A 15,655-nucleotide genomic window follows, 5' to 3' on the forward strand; every position below is an offset into this window, starting at 1 on the left:
TCTGAGCGGTGAATACTATTATTATTATTATTATTATTATTATTGTTGCAGGGTTGGGGGTTGGGAAGGGCCTCTTCTTGCGCTTTGGGCTCTGGGAGGGGCGTTCTAGCGAGGAGGGGGGAGCACCCCGCTTTAAATAATGATGGTGTTAGGCGCTTACTATGTGCAAAGCACTGTACTGAGCGGTGAATACTATCATTATTATTATTATTATTGCAGGGTGGGGGGGTTGGGAAGGGCCTCTTGTGCTTTGGGCTCTGGATTGGGAGGGGCGTTCTAGCGAGGAGGGGGAGCACCCTGCTTTCAATAATGATGGTGTTAGGCGCTTACTATGTGCACAGCACTGTACTGAGCGGTGAATACTATTATTATTATTATTATTATTATTATTATTATTGCAGGGTGGGGGGTTGGGAAGGGCCTCTTCTTGCGCTTCGGGCTCTGGGAGGGGCGTTCTAGCGAGGGGGGGGAGCACCCCGCTTTAAACGGGGGTGAGGCCCGAGCCCCCGCCCGCCCCGGAACCTGCATAAGGCGCCCCCGGCCCCCCGCCCCGCGCCTTGGCGGCGGCCGCCACCCAGGGCGCGGGGGCCCCGGAACCTGGATGCGGCGGCGGCCGCATCCAGGTTCCGGGGCCCCCGCGCCCTGCATCGCGGGGCGGCGGGCGTCGGCGGGCGGGCGGGCGCGCGCGCCGTATGCAGGTTCCGGGGCCGGGCGCGTCCCCCGCCGGCCCCCCCGCGCGTGTTGTCGCCTCTCCCTCCGCTCGCCTCAGAGAGAGGAGAGGGAGGCGAGGGCGAGGGCGTGAGGCGGCGGCGGCGGCGCGCGCGCGCGCGGGAACATGGCGCACAGCTGTCGGTGGCGCTTCCCCGCCCGGCCCGGGGCCACCGCGGGCGGCGGGGGCTTCGGGGGCGGCGGCGGGGGGCGGCGGAGCAGCTGGGGGGCCGCGCACAGGCAGAGGGTCCCGGCCCTGCTCCTCCTGCCGCCGCCGACGCCGGCGGGACCCCCCGCGCCCGTCCCGTCCTCCTCCTCCTCGTCGTCGTCGTCCTCGTCGTCGTCGTCGTCGTCGTCCTCGTCGTCGTCGTCGTCGTCGTGGTCGTCGTGGTGGTCGGGCCCGCCGCCGCCGCTGCGCGTGGGCCCCGGCTTCGACGCGGCGCTGCAGGTCTCGGCCGCCATCGGCACCAACCTGCGCCGGTTCCGGGCCGTCTTCGGGGACGGCGGAGAGGTAAGGCCCCGGCGGACACCGGTGGACGGAGCGGACCGAACAGCCCGCTCGTGGGTGCGAATCGGATGGGTGACCGGGGCCCGGTCGCTTCCCTCGGCCTCGGTTCCCTCATCTGGAAAATGGGGGTGAAGACTGGGAGCCCCCCCCGTGGGACAGCCTCATCACCTTGGATCCTCCCCACCGCTTAGAACAGTGCTTGGCACATAGTAAGCGCTTAAATGCCATTATTATTATTATTATTATCTGGGCCTCAGTTCCCTCATCTGGAAAATGGGGGTGTAGACTGGGAGCCCCCCCTGTGGGACAACCTCATCACCTTGTATCCTCCCCAGTGCTTAGAACATAGTAAGCGCTTAAATGCCATTATTATTATTATTATTCTCTGGGCCTCAGTTCCCTCATCTGGAAAACGGGGGTGAAGACTGGGAGCCCCCCCCGTGGGACAGCCTCATCACCTTGTATCCTCCCCAGTGCTTAGAACAGTGCTTGGCACATAGTAAGCGCTTAAATGCCATTATTATTATTATTATTTGGGCCTCAGTTCCCTCATCTGGAAAATGGGGGTGAAGACCGGGAGCCCCCCCCTGTGGGACAACCTCATCACCCTGTATCCTCCCCAGTGCTTAGAACAGTGCTTGGCACATAGCGCTTAAATGCCATTATTATTATTATTATTATTATTATTATTATTATTATCTGGGCCTCAGTTCCCTCATCTGGAAAATGGGGGTGAAGACTGGGAGCCCCCCCCTGTGGGACAGCGTCATCACCTTGTATCCTCCCCAGTGCTCAGAACAGTGCTTGGCACATAGTAAGCGCTTAAATGCCATTATTATTATTATTATTATCTGGGCCTCAGTTCCCTCATCTGGAAAATGGGGGTGAAGACTGGGAGCCCCCCCCTGTGGGACAGCCTCATCACCTTGTATCCTCCCCACCGCTTAGAATAGTGCTTGGCACATAGTAAGCGCTTAAATGCCATTATTATTATTTGGGCCTCAGTTCCCTCATCTGGAAAATGGGGGCGAAGACTGGGAGCCCCCCCCGTGGGACAGCCTCATCACCTTGTATCCTCCCCACCGCTTAGAATAGTGCTTGGCACATAGTAAGCGCTTAACAAATGCCGTCATTATTCTTATTATTACTTTCTGGGCCTCAGTTCCCTCATCTGGAAAATGGGGGTGAAGACTGGGAGCCCCCCCTGTGGGACAACCTCATCACCTTGTGTCCCCCCACCGCTTAGAATAGTGCTTGGCACATAGTAAGCGCTTAAATGCCATTATTATTATTATTATTATCTGGGCCTCAGTTCCCTCATCTGGAAAATGGGGGTGAAGACTGGGAGCCCCCCCGTGGGACAGCCTCATCACCTTGGATCCTCCCCAGTGCTTAGAACAGTGCTTGGCACATAGTAAGCGCTTAAATGCCATTATTATTATTATTATTATTATCTGGGCCTCAGTTCCCTCATCTGGAAAATGGGGGTGAAGACTGGGAGCCCCCCCCTGTGGGACAGCCTCGTCACCTTGTATCCTCCCCAGTGCTTAGAACATAGTAAGCGCTTAAATGCCATTATTATTATTATTATTATTATCTGGGCCTCAGTTCCCTCATCTGGAAAATGGGGGTGAAGACTGGGAGCCCCCCCCCTGTGGGACAACCTCATCACCTTGTGTCCCCCCACCGCTTAGAATAGTGCTTGGCACATAGTAAGCGCTTAAATGCCATTATTATTATTATTATTATTATCTGGGCCTCAGTTCCCTCATCTGGAAAATGGGGGTGAAGACTGGGAGCCCCCCCGTGGGACAGCCTCATCACCTTGGATCCTCCCCAGTGCTTAGAACAGTGCTTGGCACATAGTAAGCGCTTAAATGCCATTATTATTATTATTATTATTATCTGGGCCTCAGTTCCCTCATCTGGAAAATGGGGGTGAAGACTGGGAGCCCCCCCCCTGTGGGACAGCCTCGTCACCTTGTATCCTCCCCAGTGCTTAGAACATAGTAAGCGCTTAAATGCCATTATTATTATTATTATTATCTGGGCCTCAGTTCCCTCATCTGGAAAATGGGGGTGAAGACTGGGAGCCCCCCCCCTGTGGGACAACCTCATCACCTTGTGTCCCCCCACCGCTTAGAATAGTGCTTGGCACATAGTAAGCGCTTAAATGCCATTATTATTATTATTATTATCTGGGCCTCAGTTCCCTCATCTGGAAAATGGGGGTGAAGACTGGGAGCCCCCCCCTGTGGGACAGCCTCATCACCTTGTATCCTCCCCAGTGCTTAGACCAGTGCTTGGCACATAGTAAGCGCTTAAATGCCATTATTATTATTATTATTACTTTCTGGGCCTCAGTTCCCTCATCTGGAAAATGGGGGTGAAGACTGGGAGCCCCCCCGTGGGACAACCTCATCACCTTGTGTCCCCCCACTGCTTAGAACAGTGCTTGGCACATAGTAAGCGCTTAACAAATGCCGTCATTATTGTTATTATTACTTTCTGGGCCTCAGTTCCCTCATCTGGAAAATGGGGGTGAAGACTGGGAGCCCCCCCTGTGGGACAACCTCATCACCTTGTATCCCCCCACCGCTTAGAATAGTGCTCGGCACATAGTAAGCGCTTAACAAATGCCATCATTATTATTACTTTCTGGGCCTCAGTTCCCTCATCTGGAAAATGGGGGTGAAGACTGGGAGCTCCCCCGTGGGACAACCTCATCACCTTGTGTCCCCCCACTGCTTAGAACAGTGCTTGGCATATAGTAAGCGCTTAATAAATGCCGTCATTATTATTATTATTACTTTCTGGGCCTCAGTTCCCTCATCTGGAAAATGGGGGTGAAGACCGGGAGCCCACCGTGGGACAACCTCATCACCTTGTGTTCCCCTCCACCGCTTAGAATAGTGCTTGGCATATAGTAAGCGCTTAACAAATGCCATTATTATTATAATACTTCTCCACACGGATTATTGTTATTATTATTATAATACTTCTCCACACGGATTATTGTTATTATTATTATTATACTTCTCCACACGGAGAAGCGGCATGGCTCAGTGGAAAGAGCCCGGTCGTGGGTTCGAATCCCTGCCGCTTGTCAGATGGGCGACTGTGGACCAGTCGCTTCTCTGGGCCTCAGCTCCCTCATCTGGAAAATGGGGGTGAAGACTGGGAGCCCCCCCTGTGGGACAACCTCATCACCTTGTATCCTCCCAGTGCTTAGAACAGTGCTTGGCACATAGTAAGCGCTTAACAAATGCCGTCATTATTGTTATTATTACTTTCTGGGCCTCAGTTCCCTCATCTGGAAAATGGGGGTGAAGACTGGGAGCCCCCCGCGGGACAACCTGATCACCTTGGATCCCCCCACCGCTTAGAACAGTGCTTGGCACATAGGAAGCGCTTAACAAATGCCATTATTATTATTATTATTATTACTTTCTGGGCCTCAGTTCCCTCATCTGGAAGATGGGGGTGAAGACTGGGAGCCCCCCGCGGGACAACCTCATCACCTTGTATTCCCCTCCACCGCTTAGAACAGTGCTTGGCACATAGTAAGTGCTTAACAAATGCCGTCATTATTATTATTATTACTTTCTGGGCCTCAGTTCCCTCATCTGGAAAATGGGGGTGAAGACTGGGAGCCCCCCGTGGGACAACCTGATCAGCTTGTATTCCCCCCCCACCGCTTAGATTAGTGCTTGGCACATAGGAAGCGCTTAACAAATGCCGTTATTATTATTATTATTAAGTCACTTCACTTCTCTGGGCCTCAGTTCCCTCATCTGGAAAATGGGGGTGAAGACTGGGAGCCCCCCGTGGGACAACCTGATCACCTTGTATTCCCCCCCACCGCTTAGAATAGTGCTTGGCACATAGTAAGCGCTTAACAAATGCCATTATTATTATAATACTTCCCCACACGGATTATTATTATTATTATAATACTTCTCCACACAGAGAAGCGGCATGGCTCAGTGGAAAGAGCCCGGTCGTGGGTTCGAATCCTTGCCACTTGTCAGATGGGTGACTTTGGCCCAGTCACTTCTCTGGGCCTCAGTTCCCTCATCTGGAAAATGGGGGTGAAGACTGGGAGCCCCCTGTGGGACATCCTGCTCACCTTGTATCCCCCCACCGCTTAGAATAGTGCTTGGCACATAGTAAGTGCTTAACAAATGCCGTTATTATTATTATTATTAAGTCACTTCACTTCTCTGGGCCTCAGTTCCCTCATCTGGAAAATGGGGATGAAGACTGGGAGCCCCCCATGGGACAACCTGATCACCTTCATTCATTCATTCGTTCATTCGATCGTATTTATTGAGCGCTTACTGTGTGCAGAGCACTGGACTAAGCGCTTGGGATGTACAAGTTGGCAACATATAGAGTTGGTCCCTACCCAACAGTGGGCTCACAGTCTTTGTATTCCCCCCAGCGCTTACAACAGTGCTTTGCACATAGTAAGCGCTTAACAAATGCCATTATTATTATAATCGTTCTCCACATAGAGAAGCAGCGTGGCTCAGTGGAAAGAGCCCGGGCTTTGGAGTCAGAGGTCGTGGGTTCGAATCCCGGCCCTGCCACTTGTCAGATGGGTGACTGTGGGCAAGTCACTTCTCTGGGCCTCAGTTCCCTCATCTGTAAAATGGGGATGAAGACTGGGAGCCCCCCATGGGACAACCTGATCACCTTGTATTCCCCCCCACTGCTTAGAATAGTGCTTGGCACATAGTAAGTGCTTAACAAATGCCATCATTATTATGATTATTATAATACTTCTCCACACGGAGAAGCAGCGTGGCTCAGTGGAAAGAGCCCGGGCTTTGGAGTCAGAGGTCGTGGGTTCGAATCCCGGCCCTGCCACTTGTCAGATGGGTGACTTTGGGCCAGTCGCTTCACTTCTCTGGGCCTCAGTTCCCTCATCTGGAAAATGGTGGTAAAGACTGGGAGCCCCCCGTGAGACAGCCTGATGATCACCTTTTAACCTCCCAAGCGCTTAGAACAGTGCTTTGCACATAGTAAGCGCTTAATAAATGCTATAAAAAGTAATACTGATAGGATTTAAGTGCTTACTATGTTCGTTCATTCATTCATATTTATTGAGTGCTTACTGTGTGCAGAGCACTGTACTAAGCGCTTGGGAAGTCCAAGTCGGCAACATATAGAGACGGTCCCTACCCAACAGCGGGCTCGCAGTCTAGAAAGGGGAGACAGACAACAAAACAAAACATATAAACCAAATAAAATTTATTCATACTATGTGCAAAGCACTGTTCTAAGCGCTGGGGAGGATACAGGTGATCAAGTTGTCCCACGTGGGGCTCACAGTCTTCATCCCCAATTTCCAGATGAGGGAACTGAGGCCCAGAGAAATGAAGAGACTTGCCCAAAGTCACACAGCTGACAAGTGGTGGAGCCGGGATTTGAACCCATGACCTCTGACTCCAAAGCCCGGGCTCCTTCCACTGAGCCACGCTGCTTCTGTGTTCCATCCAGGGGAGTGTGGGAGAAGGCATATTGACAGGGTTGGGCACAGAATATCAAATCCATTTCCAGCCCTCAATAATAATGGCATTTATTAAGCGCTTACTATATGCAAAGCACTGTTCTAAGCGCCGGGGAGGATACAAGGCGATCAAGTTGTCCCACGTGGGGCTCACAGTCTTCATCCCCATTTTCCAGACGAGGGAACTGAGGCCCAGAGAAGTGAAGTGACTTGCTCAGAGTCTCACACTTGACAGTTGGCGGAGTCGGGATTTGAACCCACGACCTCTGACTCCCAAGCCCGGGCTCTTTCCATTGAGCCACGCTGTGGCCTCTATATGTGGCCAACTTGTACTTCCCAAGCGCTTAGTCCAGTGCTCTGCACACAGTAAGCGCTCAGCAAATACAGTTGAATGAATGAATGAGTAGTAAGCGCCAGTTGTCAGCTCTGTGACTATGTTGGCCTCTATATGTGGCCAACTTGTACTTCCCAAGCGCTTACTACAGTGCTGTGCACACAGTAAGCGCTCAGTAAATACAATTGAATGAATGAATGAATAGTAAGCACCAGTTGACAGCTAGCTGTGTGACTATGTTGGCCTCTATATGTTGCCAACTCGTGCTTCCCAAGTGCTTAGTCCAGTGCTCTGCCCACAGTAAGCGCTCAGTCAATACGATTGAATGGATGAATAGTAAGCGCCTGTTGTCAGCTGTGTGACTTTGGGCAAGTCACTTGACTTCTCTGTGCCTCAGTTCCCTCATCTGTAAAAATGGGGATGAAGACTGTGAGCCCCACGTGGGACAACCTGATCACCTTGTATCCTCCCCAGCGCTTAGAACAGTGCTTTGCACATAGTAAGCGCTTAACAAATGCCATCATTATTATGATTATTTACAAGTTGGCAACACAGAGAGACGGTCCCTATTCATTCAATCGTATTGATTGAGTGTTTACTGTGTGCATTCATTCATTCATTCAATCGTATTGATTGAGCGCTTGCTGTGTGCAGAGCACTGGACTAAGCGCTTGGGATGTCCAAGTTGGCAACATAGAGAAGACGGGCCCTATTCATTCAATCGTATTGATTGAGCACTTACTGTGTGCAGAGCACTGGACTAAGCGCTTGGGAAGTACAAGTTGGCAACATATAGAGACGGTCCCTATTCATTCAGTCGTATTGATTGAGCGCTTACTGTGTGCAGAGCACTGGACTAAGCGCTTTGGAATTCATTCATTCATTCAACATATCTATTGAGTGCTTACTGTGTGCAGAGCACTGGACTAAGCGCTTTGGAATTCATTCATTCATTCAACATATCTATTGAGTGCTTACTGTGTGCAGAGCACTGGACTAAACGCTTGGGAGTTCATTCATTCATTCAGTCGTATTTATTGAGCGCTTACTGTGTGCAGAGCACTGGACTAAGCGCTTGGGAATTCATTCATTCAATCGTATTTGTTGAGCGCTCACTGTGTGCAAAGCAGTGGACTAAGCGCTTGGTACTTGGGGTACTTGGTACCCCAACAGCGGGCTCACAGTCTAGAAGAGGGAGACAGACAACAAAACAAAACATATTAAGTACAAGTTGGCAACATAGAGAGACGGTCTATGGATACGGAGATTCCTCATCCCTCGGGGCAGCAGCCCCCCGTATTCCCGGCCCCTCCCCTATTCCCTGCCCCCACACATCACCAGCGCTTAGAACAGTGCTTTGCACATAGTAAGCGCTTAATAAATGCCATCATCATCATCATCCCCGTCGGAGGAAACCGCCCTCCCTCCTGGTTTTCCTCCCCTTCCAAGAGAGCTCGGATCCCCACCCCCGGCTCCCTCTCATCCACTTAGCCTCTCTTTCCACTTCTCCCCTTCATCCCATTTTCCCCTTTGGGAGAAAACGGTTTATTTGTTTGTTTTTTTCCCCACCCCAGCTCCATCCTTTCCCTTTCTTTCATTCATTCAATCGTATGTAATGAGCGCTTACTGTGTTCAGAGCACTGTACTAAGCGCTTGGGAAGTACTCCTTTAGTGGGAAGGATACGTGAGAGAGTCCGCCCCAGGCCTGAGAGAGAAAGAGAGCAGAAAGCCTCCCTCCACGCCTCTGTTAGGGAGCCAGCCAGCTTTGCACATAGTAACAAATGCCATCGTTATTATTATTATTTCCCTCCAACTCCGGGGAACGGGGCCCCAGGGGAAGCATCCTCCTCTTCCTCCTCCTCCCCACCCATCGAGCCTGGGATCCCGCAGCCTCCGGCACCGGTTCTCACCCGCCCACTGCTTCTCTCCTCCTCCATCATTTGATTATTGACCGTCCTCTCCCCTGCACCAGCCCCTGGGAGTGGGGGGGAGAGATGGGGATGGAAAGGGAGAAATCCACCTCCCCTAGCCCGGATTGGGGGGTCTGGGCAGGGGATGAGGGCCCTTGTCCCCGTGGCAGGAAGAGGAGAGGTAATAATAATAATAATAATTTTGGTGCCTGTGTGTGCCAAGCTCTGTTCTAAGGTAGATGTGGGTGGGGGGAAGTAGAAGCAAAGAGCATTCCCTAGTCCCCTCCCAGCGGCAGGGTGGGCAGCAGCCCTGTATCCCACCCTCTTCAGAGGGAAGGGAAGTTGAGCTCAGGGCCAGTCCTTGGCCTTGCTGCGGTGGTTTTCCCACTGGATGCTCAAGGGGAGTTGGAATGGCCAGAGAAGGGAGAAGGGTAGGGAGGGATGCTGGGAAGAGGAAGAGCAGCTGCTGGGTGGGTGGGAAGTGGGGGGCTGCCGCTCCGGAGTGCCCCCGATTGAAACAGAAAGGGAAAGATAACAACCAGCCGTTTCCTGCGCGTTTTGCCGTTGGTGCGCACACTGGGTATCCTGGGCAGGGCCCCTTTTCCCCCCCAATGCCCTCCCCGCCCCTTCCCGTAGTCGCACCTGGAGCCCCGGGAAGAAGGGGATGGGGGAGATTAGAGACCTCAGCCCCTTCTCGAGAAGGAGCTGGTGTTTTTCAGTTGCCTCTGTTCCTGCCTCTATTTCCCTCTCTCTCTCTCTCTCACTGTCTCTCTTTCTCTCTGAGCGTTTCTAAGGCAGCCTGGTCAGGAGTCTGACAACAACCCGCCTCTTGACAGAGCTCGGAGGACATGATGGGGGCGTGTTCCCTGCCGTAGCTGCAGCGTTCCCCCTTCCCTGCCTCTCTCCGCTCTCTCTCCACCCTCTTTTCCCAGCCTTCAGAAGGCAACTGCAGTCAGCAGGGTCGGTCGAAACTATTTATCGGTTGCTGTGGATTATTTTATATATACATATTTTTTGAAAGGCCAATTCTGTATTTTTTAAGCTAACCACACAGATCCCATGTAGTTGGAGAACCAAAGGCCTCATAACATGACAAAAAGGATGAGTCGCTCAGGTTACTTGCATGGAGTTGGTGCTTAAATGTGAGTTGATTTTGCTTTTTTAAAAAGAGATTCAGCAACAAAAAAAATAAAAGACTTACTGACTTTTTGTTTACCAGCTTGTTGTCAGAATTGAGTCCTGCCTGGGAATAGCTAGAAGTTAAGATTGGTGTTTATTTCAGCAGAATTCAAAAGGTCTGTGGTACAGGCAGCTCCTTAGTTTATTTGAAGAGGGTGTTAAGCATTTTCTTTTTTGTGTAGCGTGCTTTATATTTTGTATATGAGGTGTAAGTGCATCCAGTCAGTGTTCACATTGGGTATTGTCAATGTGAAAACATTGGTTTGGACTATCTGGACGACAGTAATACCTTCAATCACAGCTTTGCAAATCACTGGTCAAAAAGAGACGCTTGAACTCAGGGCCTTTGTGCCTGGGCATCGGACAATTTTACCTGTGGGTCTTGGACACACCATCTTAAAATCCAACTTAAGTGTTGAAAAATTCCCGCCCGCTAGAATTATAAGAGGATGGGGAATGTGGGTTTTTTGTGTTGTTTTTTCCCCGACCAGTGAACGTTTTAAAGACCAAACCCTCTCAGGTAGGTGCATCTGTAGTTCAAATTAGACCGAATGAGCAATTATTGAATAATACAAATTTTTTTTTCTCTCCACCTACACTGTGCGTGAACAGTAGAAAGAACCTAGTAGAGTGCCACCCACCCCCACCCCCCAGGCTCCTAGCATCGGTTTGCAGCTGCTTTTTTCTGCCCTCTTAGCCGGTGGAGTCTCCAGTCCAGAGTCCAAGTATTTGGGGTGCATCTCTTCTAGATCTGTAGGGAAGCACGATCCTTCTACCAGAAGAGAAGGATACCACGAGAAGCGGCGTGGCTCAGTGGAAAGAGCCCGGGCTTTGGAGTCGGAGGTCATGGGTTCGAGTCCCGGCTCCGCCACTTGTCAGCTGTGTGACTTTAGGCGAGTCACTTGACTTCTCTGGGCCTCAGTTACCTCATCTGTAAAATGGGGATGAAGACCGTGACCACCCCCAGTGAGACAACCTGATCATCTCGTAACCTCCCCAGCGCTCAGAACAGTGCTCTGCACATAGTAAGCGCTTAATAAATGCCATTATATAAAAGAATAAGAGAAATGTAAGCTTCCCCCAGCTTGCACACCTCAGGAGGCCCAGGAAGGTGCCGTGTTCCGCCCTGTCCAGATTCCCGCAGAAACGGTGGCCTGAACCAAGATGAGTCCAGTCTCCAAAACTCAAGATGGGATCAGTGATTGATTGATATAACTGAATTCTGAGCTCAGCTTCTGTTTAGCCTTAAGGGAATCGTAACTCTATCCCCAAATCTAAAACTCAATGAACAGGCAGAACTGGAGGATTCTAGCCAGAGCCTCCTTATAGCCTTCCATCAAGAAGGGTAAGCAGCGTGGCTCAGTCGAAAGAGCCCGGGCTTTGGAGTCAGAGGTCAGGGGTTCAAATCCCGGCTCCACCAGTTGTCAGCTGTGTGACTTTGGGCCAGTCACTTCACTTCTCTGTGCCTCAGTGACCTCATCTGGAAAATGGGGATGAAGACTGTGAGCCCCCCGGGGCACAACCTGATCACCTTGTAACCTCCCCAGTGCTTAGAACAGTGCTTTGCACATAGAAAGCGCTTTATAAATGCCATCGTCATTATTATTATTATTATTATGATTTCATCACCCGCCGGTTGATAGAATCTGGATGGCAGCTCCCACAAACATGCAGGAACCCCAGTGATCAAATTGTAGCAACTGCTCACTTTTTGAGGACTATTTGAGTCGGAGACCTTTATGCCTTAACCTAGTCTTATCCCCCTAAGCCATAGGAAGTGGAAATGAGAGTTGTGCTCCGTACAGCCAACTTGTTGCCAACTTGTACTTCCCAAGCGCTTAGTCCAGTGCTCTGCACACAGTAAGTGCTCAATAAATACGATTAAATGAATGAATGAAGTGGAATCAAAGCGCTTGGCCTTCCCTGCCGGGTCAGGGATCTCATCGGAAGGAAGGGCCTCGTATCTGGCCATCCAGATAAGTGACCCCCATCTTTCTGGCGGAAGGGCAGCGGGGAGGCCGTCTTACTATTTGCCCATTGTGGGCAACTTTATTCCCAAGATCTCTCCCCGTTTCTTTCACCCACCCACCCCCTCGGAAGAGGGAAGCGAACATTAAAAGGTCTTTCCGTCCACAGGATGGATCATTCTAATCCAGGCTCCGGCACTTGCCTGCCGGGTGACCTTGGGCAAGTCACGTCACTTCTCTGGGCCTCAGTTACCTCGTTGATAAAATGGGGATTAAAACCGCGAGCCCCAGGTGGGACGGGGACTGAGTCCAACCCAATTTGCTTATATCTCTTCCGGCGCTTAGTTCAGCGTCTGGCATATAGTAAGCGCTTAACAAATGCCACAGTTATTATTGTCATCACTTCGATTCTCCAGTCTCCTTTATGGAGCTGCCATCTCCCATCTTTGAAGTAGTCATAGCGTACTTTTCCAGGGCAGGATTGTCAGAATTTTGATAACCGGCTGACTAGTTATCTTCGCAGTTACCTGTTTCCGCTACCTGGCTCCCAGTGAGTTGGCTCCCAGTGGGCCAGGAGAACAGAATACTGATTTTGCTTGAGCTCGCTGAATTTGTAGGCTAGTTTAGGTTACCTGGGGGAAGACAGTGTTGGTGAAAACTTTTGGATGCTGGATCAGTCGGCCAGGCAGGCCAAAAATCTTGGTCGGCCCAGTAGGGATGGGCCTTTCGGCTTTGCCGGGGAAAGTGTCGCCAGTAATACCGTTGCCTCGGAATATATGGCGCATCTTCCCCCTTGAGCTGAAAGCACTCGATGGAACCTCCTTCCCATCTGGGAAATTGCTCCTGACTGGGATGAACACGAAGAGGTGTTGTCTGTGCATAAGCAACTCTTGGGTTGCGCTCTAACAAGTTGCCCAAACCTGCCCTTTTTGCCGGCATCCCAGCTTCATTCTGCATCATCATCATCAATCGTATTTATTGAGCGCTTACTGTGTGCAGAGCACTGTACTAAGCGCTTGGGAAGTACAAGTTGGCAGCATATACAGTCCCTACCCAACAGTGGGCTCACAGTCTAAAAGAATTCTGCAGAATTCAATTGTCAGAGAGGTGAAAGTGCTGCTCTTGGTGCCCGGGTTTAGCTGGATGTAAAGGAACATTGCATAGTCTTCTAGACTGTGAGCCCGTTGCTGGGTAGGGACCGTCTCTATATGTTGCCAACCTGTACTTCCCAAGCCCTTAGTACAGTGCTCTGCACACAGTAAGCGCTCAATAAATATGAATGAATGGAGAAGCAGCGTGGCTCAGTGGAAAGAGCGTGGGCTTGGGAGTCAGAGGTCATGGGTTCAAATCCTGGCTCTGCCGCCTGTCAGCTGTGTGACTTTGGGCAAGTCGCTTCATCATCATCAATCGTATTTATTGAGCGCTTACTGTGTGCAGAGCACTGTACTAAGCGCTTGGGAAGTCCAAGTTGGCAACATATAGAGACGGTCCCTTCCCAACAGTGGGCTCACAGTCTAAAAGGGGGAGACAGAGAACAAAACCAAACATAGTAACAAAATAAAATAAATAGAATAGATAGGCACAAGTAAAATAAATAAATAAATAGAGTAATAAATATGTACAAACATATATACATATATACAGGTGCTGTGGGGAAGGGAAGGAGGTAAGATGGGGGCATGGAGAGGGGGACGAGGGGGAGAGGAAGGAAGGAGCTCAGTCTGGGAAGGCCTCCTGGAGGAGGTGAGCTCTCTGTAGGGCCTTGACTTCACTTCACTTCTCTGGGCCTCAGTTCCCTCATCTGTCAAATGGGGATAAAGACTGTGAGCCCCACGTGGGACAACCTGATCACCTCGTATCCTCCCCAGCACTTAGAACAGTGCTTGGCACATAGTAAGCGCTTAACAAATGCCGTCATTATTATTATTATTTATTACTATTATTAAAGCTCCCCTCTTGGCCCCGCCCAGGGGTGGATGGGTGGGCGGGTGCTTGGGTTTTTTTCCCCTCAGAAGTGGCAGTTTAGGGAGAGAGGGGCCGGAGTGGGGAACTTGGGCTTTTGGGGGGTTGGATCATGCGCTCTTCATCCTGCCCCAGAAAGGCTGCTCCCGCTGAAGCGGCTTGTTTGGAAGCTGGATACACCGGGTACATGTGCGCTAGCGAGGGGGAGTGGCTTCCGTGCCGCTTTTCCCGCCTTAGCCGCAGCCCGGCCCAGGCATTTTCCCCCTCTCCGCTTGCAACTCGTTTGGAGTTTGGAGTGGCGTTTTAAGTTCAATCCCAGCCCCGGCAATTTGGGCGAACCCCGCGTCTCCGCTCTCTGAGAGAAGCACCTTTCCAAGGAGAGGCTGGTGTAAAGCGACTGTCGGGTAGTAGGAGCCCTATAGGAACAGAGATGTGAGGCATGCGTCCCCCCCGCACCCCCTCCTTTTATTTCCTAAATCTCCTTCCTTTCAGACATTCGCTCTGTAAATTCGACTAATTCCTTTGGGAAGAAACACGGAAATCAAGTTACAAACCGCAGTCTTAGGAGCCAGTCGGCTTCCTGGCTTTCTCGGCGTTCAGAGGCCCTCTTATTTGGCTACGGTTTGTTTGTGCGTTTTCCACGCTGGGGATTCCTGTCTGCCCAACCAGGAAGTTGTTTTGCTCTGGGTGGAATGTTCTTTCGGGGGGTGGGGGTAAGGGAGACTACGTGGGCTTTTTAGGAAAGAGAAAGCCAATGGCCAACTGCATCTCCCAACCCGCGCCCCCTCCAGACCTACCGTTCTGATTTTGCCCGGGGGGACGGTCCCGATGGGGCGCGGGTAGGAAGGGGGCTCTTCCTCGGGCTGGGCTCCGCCTCCAGCCTTGGGAAGCGGCGTGGTTCAGTGGCTAGAGCGTGGGCCTGGGAGTGGGAAGGTCACGGGTTCTAATCCCGGCTCTGCCACTGGTCTGCTGTGTGACCTAGGGCAAGTCACTTCTCCGGGCCTCAGTTACCTCACCGGTCAAATGGGGACTGTGGGACAGGGACTGTGTCCAACCCGATCGGCTGGTATCCACCCCAGCGCTGAATACGGTGTTTGACACATTCTAGGCACTTAAATACCACAATTATTATTATTATTATTATTATTGGAAAGTCTCGGCTCTCGAGGCCTCGAGCGAGGCGGCGGGCTGGCCTAGCGTCGCCCGTCCTCTGAGGAGATCAAGCGAAGCAGATGAGGAAGCTCGCCCCGCTTCCCTCTTCCCAGCTCCAACCCAGACGTATGTCCGGCAGGAGCCCACCGCCCTCACGCAGAGACAGAGCCGGGACTCGCCATCCGATGGGAAGGTGAGGAGAGGCAGCGCTCCCAGACAGGTGCTGTCGTCGCCTGTCGTCGTCCTCCCCCCCTACCAAAAGCAGCTGTGCGATCCCCCCCCCCCCCCCAACCCGGCTACATTCATCGCCCTGTGGTCAGTCACTTGCTTCAAGGCTTAACAGCCTGCCCTACCTCTCTCCCTTTCACTGTCCCGCGGCATATTAATTGTAGGTCCTATAATTAAGTTCTCTTTGTGCCT

The 15,655-nt window shown here is 51.6% G+C and overlaps 1 protein-coding gene across 1 annotated transcript in view; it reads left to right on the top strand.

Moving 5' to 3' along the window:
* The first annotated feature begins 1,148 nt into the window (after positions 1 to 1,148).
* The window catches only part of KMT2A (lysine methyltransferase 2A), an 81,170-nt gene continuing 66,663 nt past the window's right edge, over positions 1,149 to 15,655 (top strand). The window contains exon 1 of the mRNA XM_038754299.1: positions 1,149 to 1,219. The gene's annotated coding sequence lies outside the window, so the exon portion shown is untranslated. The remainder of the gene's footprint in view (positions 1,220 to 15,655) is intronic.

This window comes from Tachyglossus aculeatus, chromosome 11, assembly GCF_015852505.1.
Source record: "Tachyglossus aculeatus isolate mTacAcu1 chromosome 11, mTacAcu1.pri, whole genome shotgun sequence".
Taxonomy (NCBI): domain Eukaryota; kingdom Metazoa; phylum Chordata; class Mammalia; order Monotremata; family Tachyglossidae; genus Tachyglossus; species Tachyglossus aculeatus.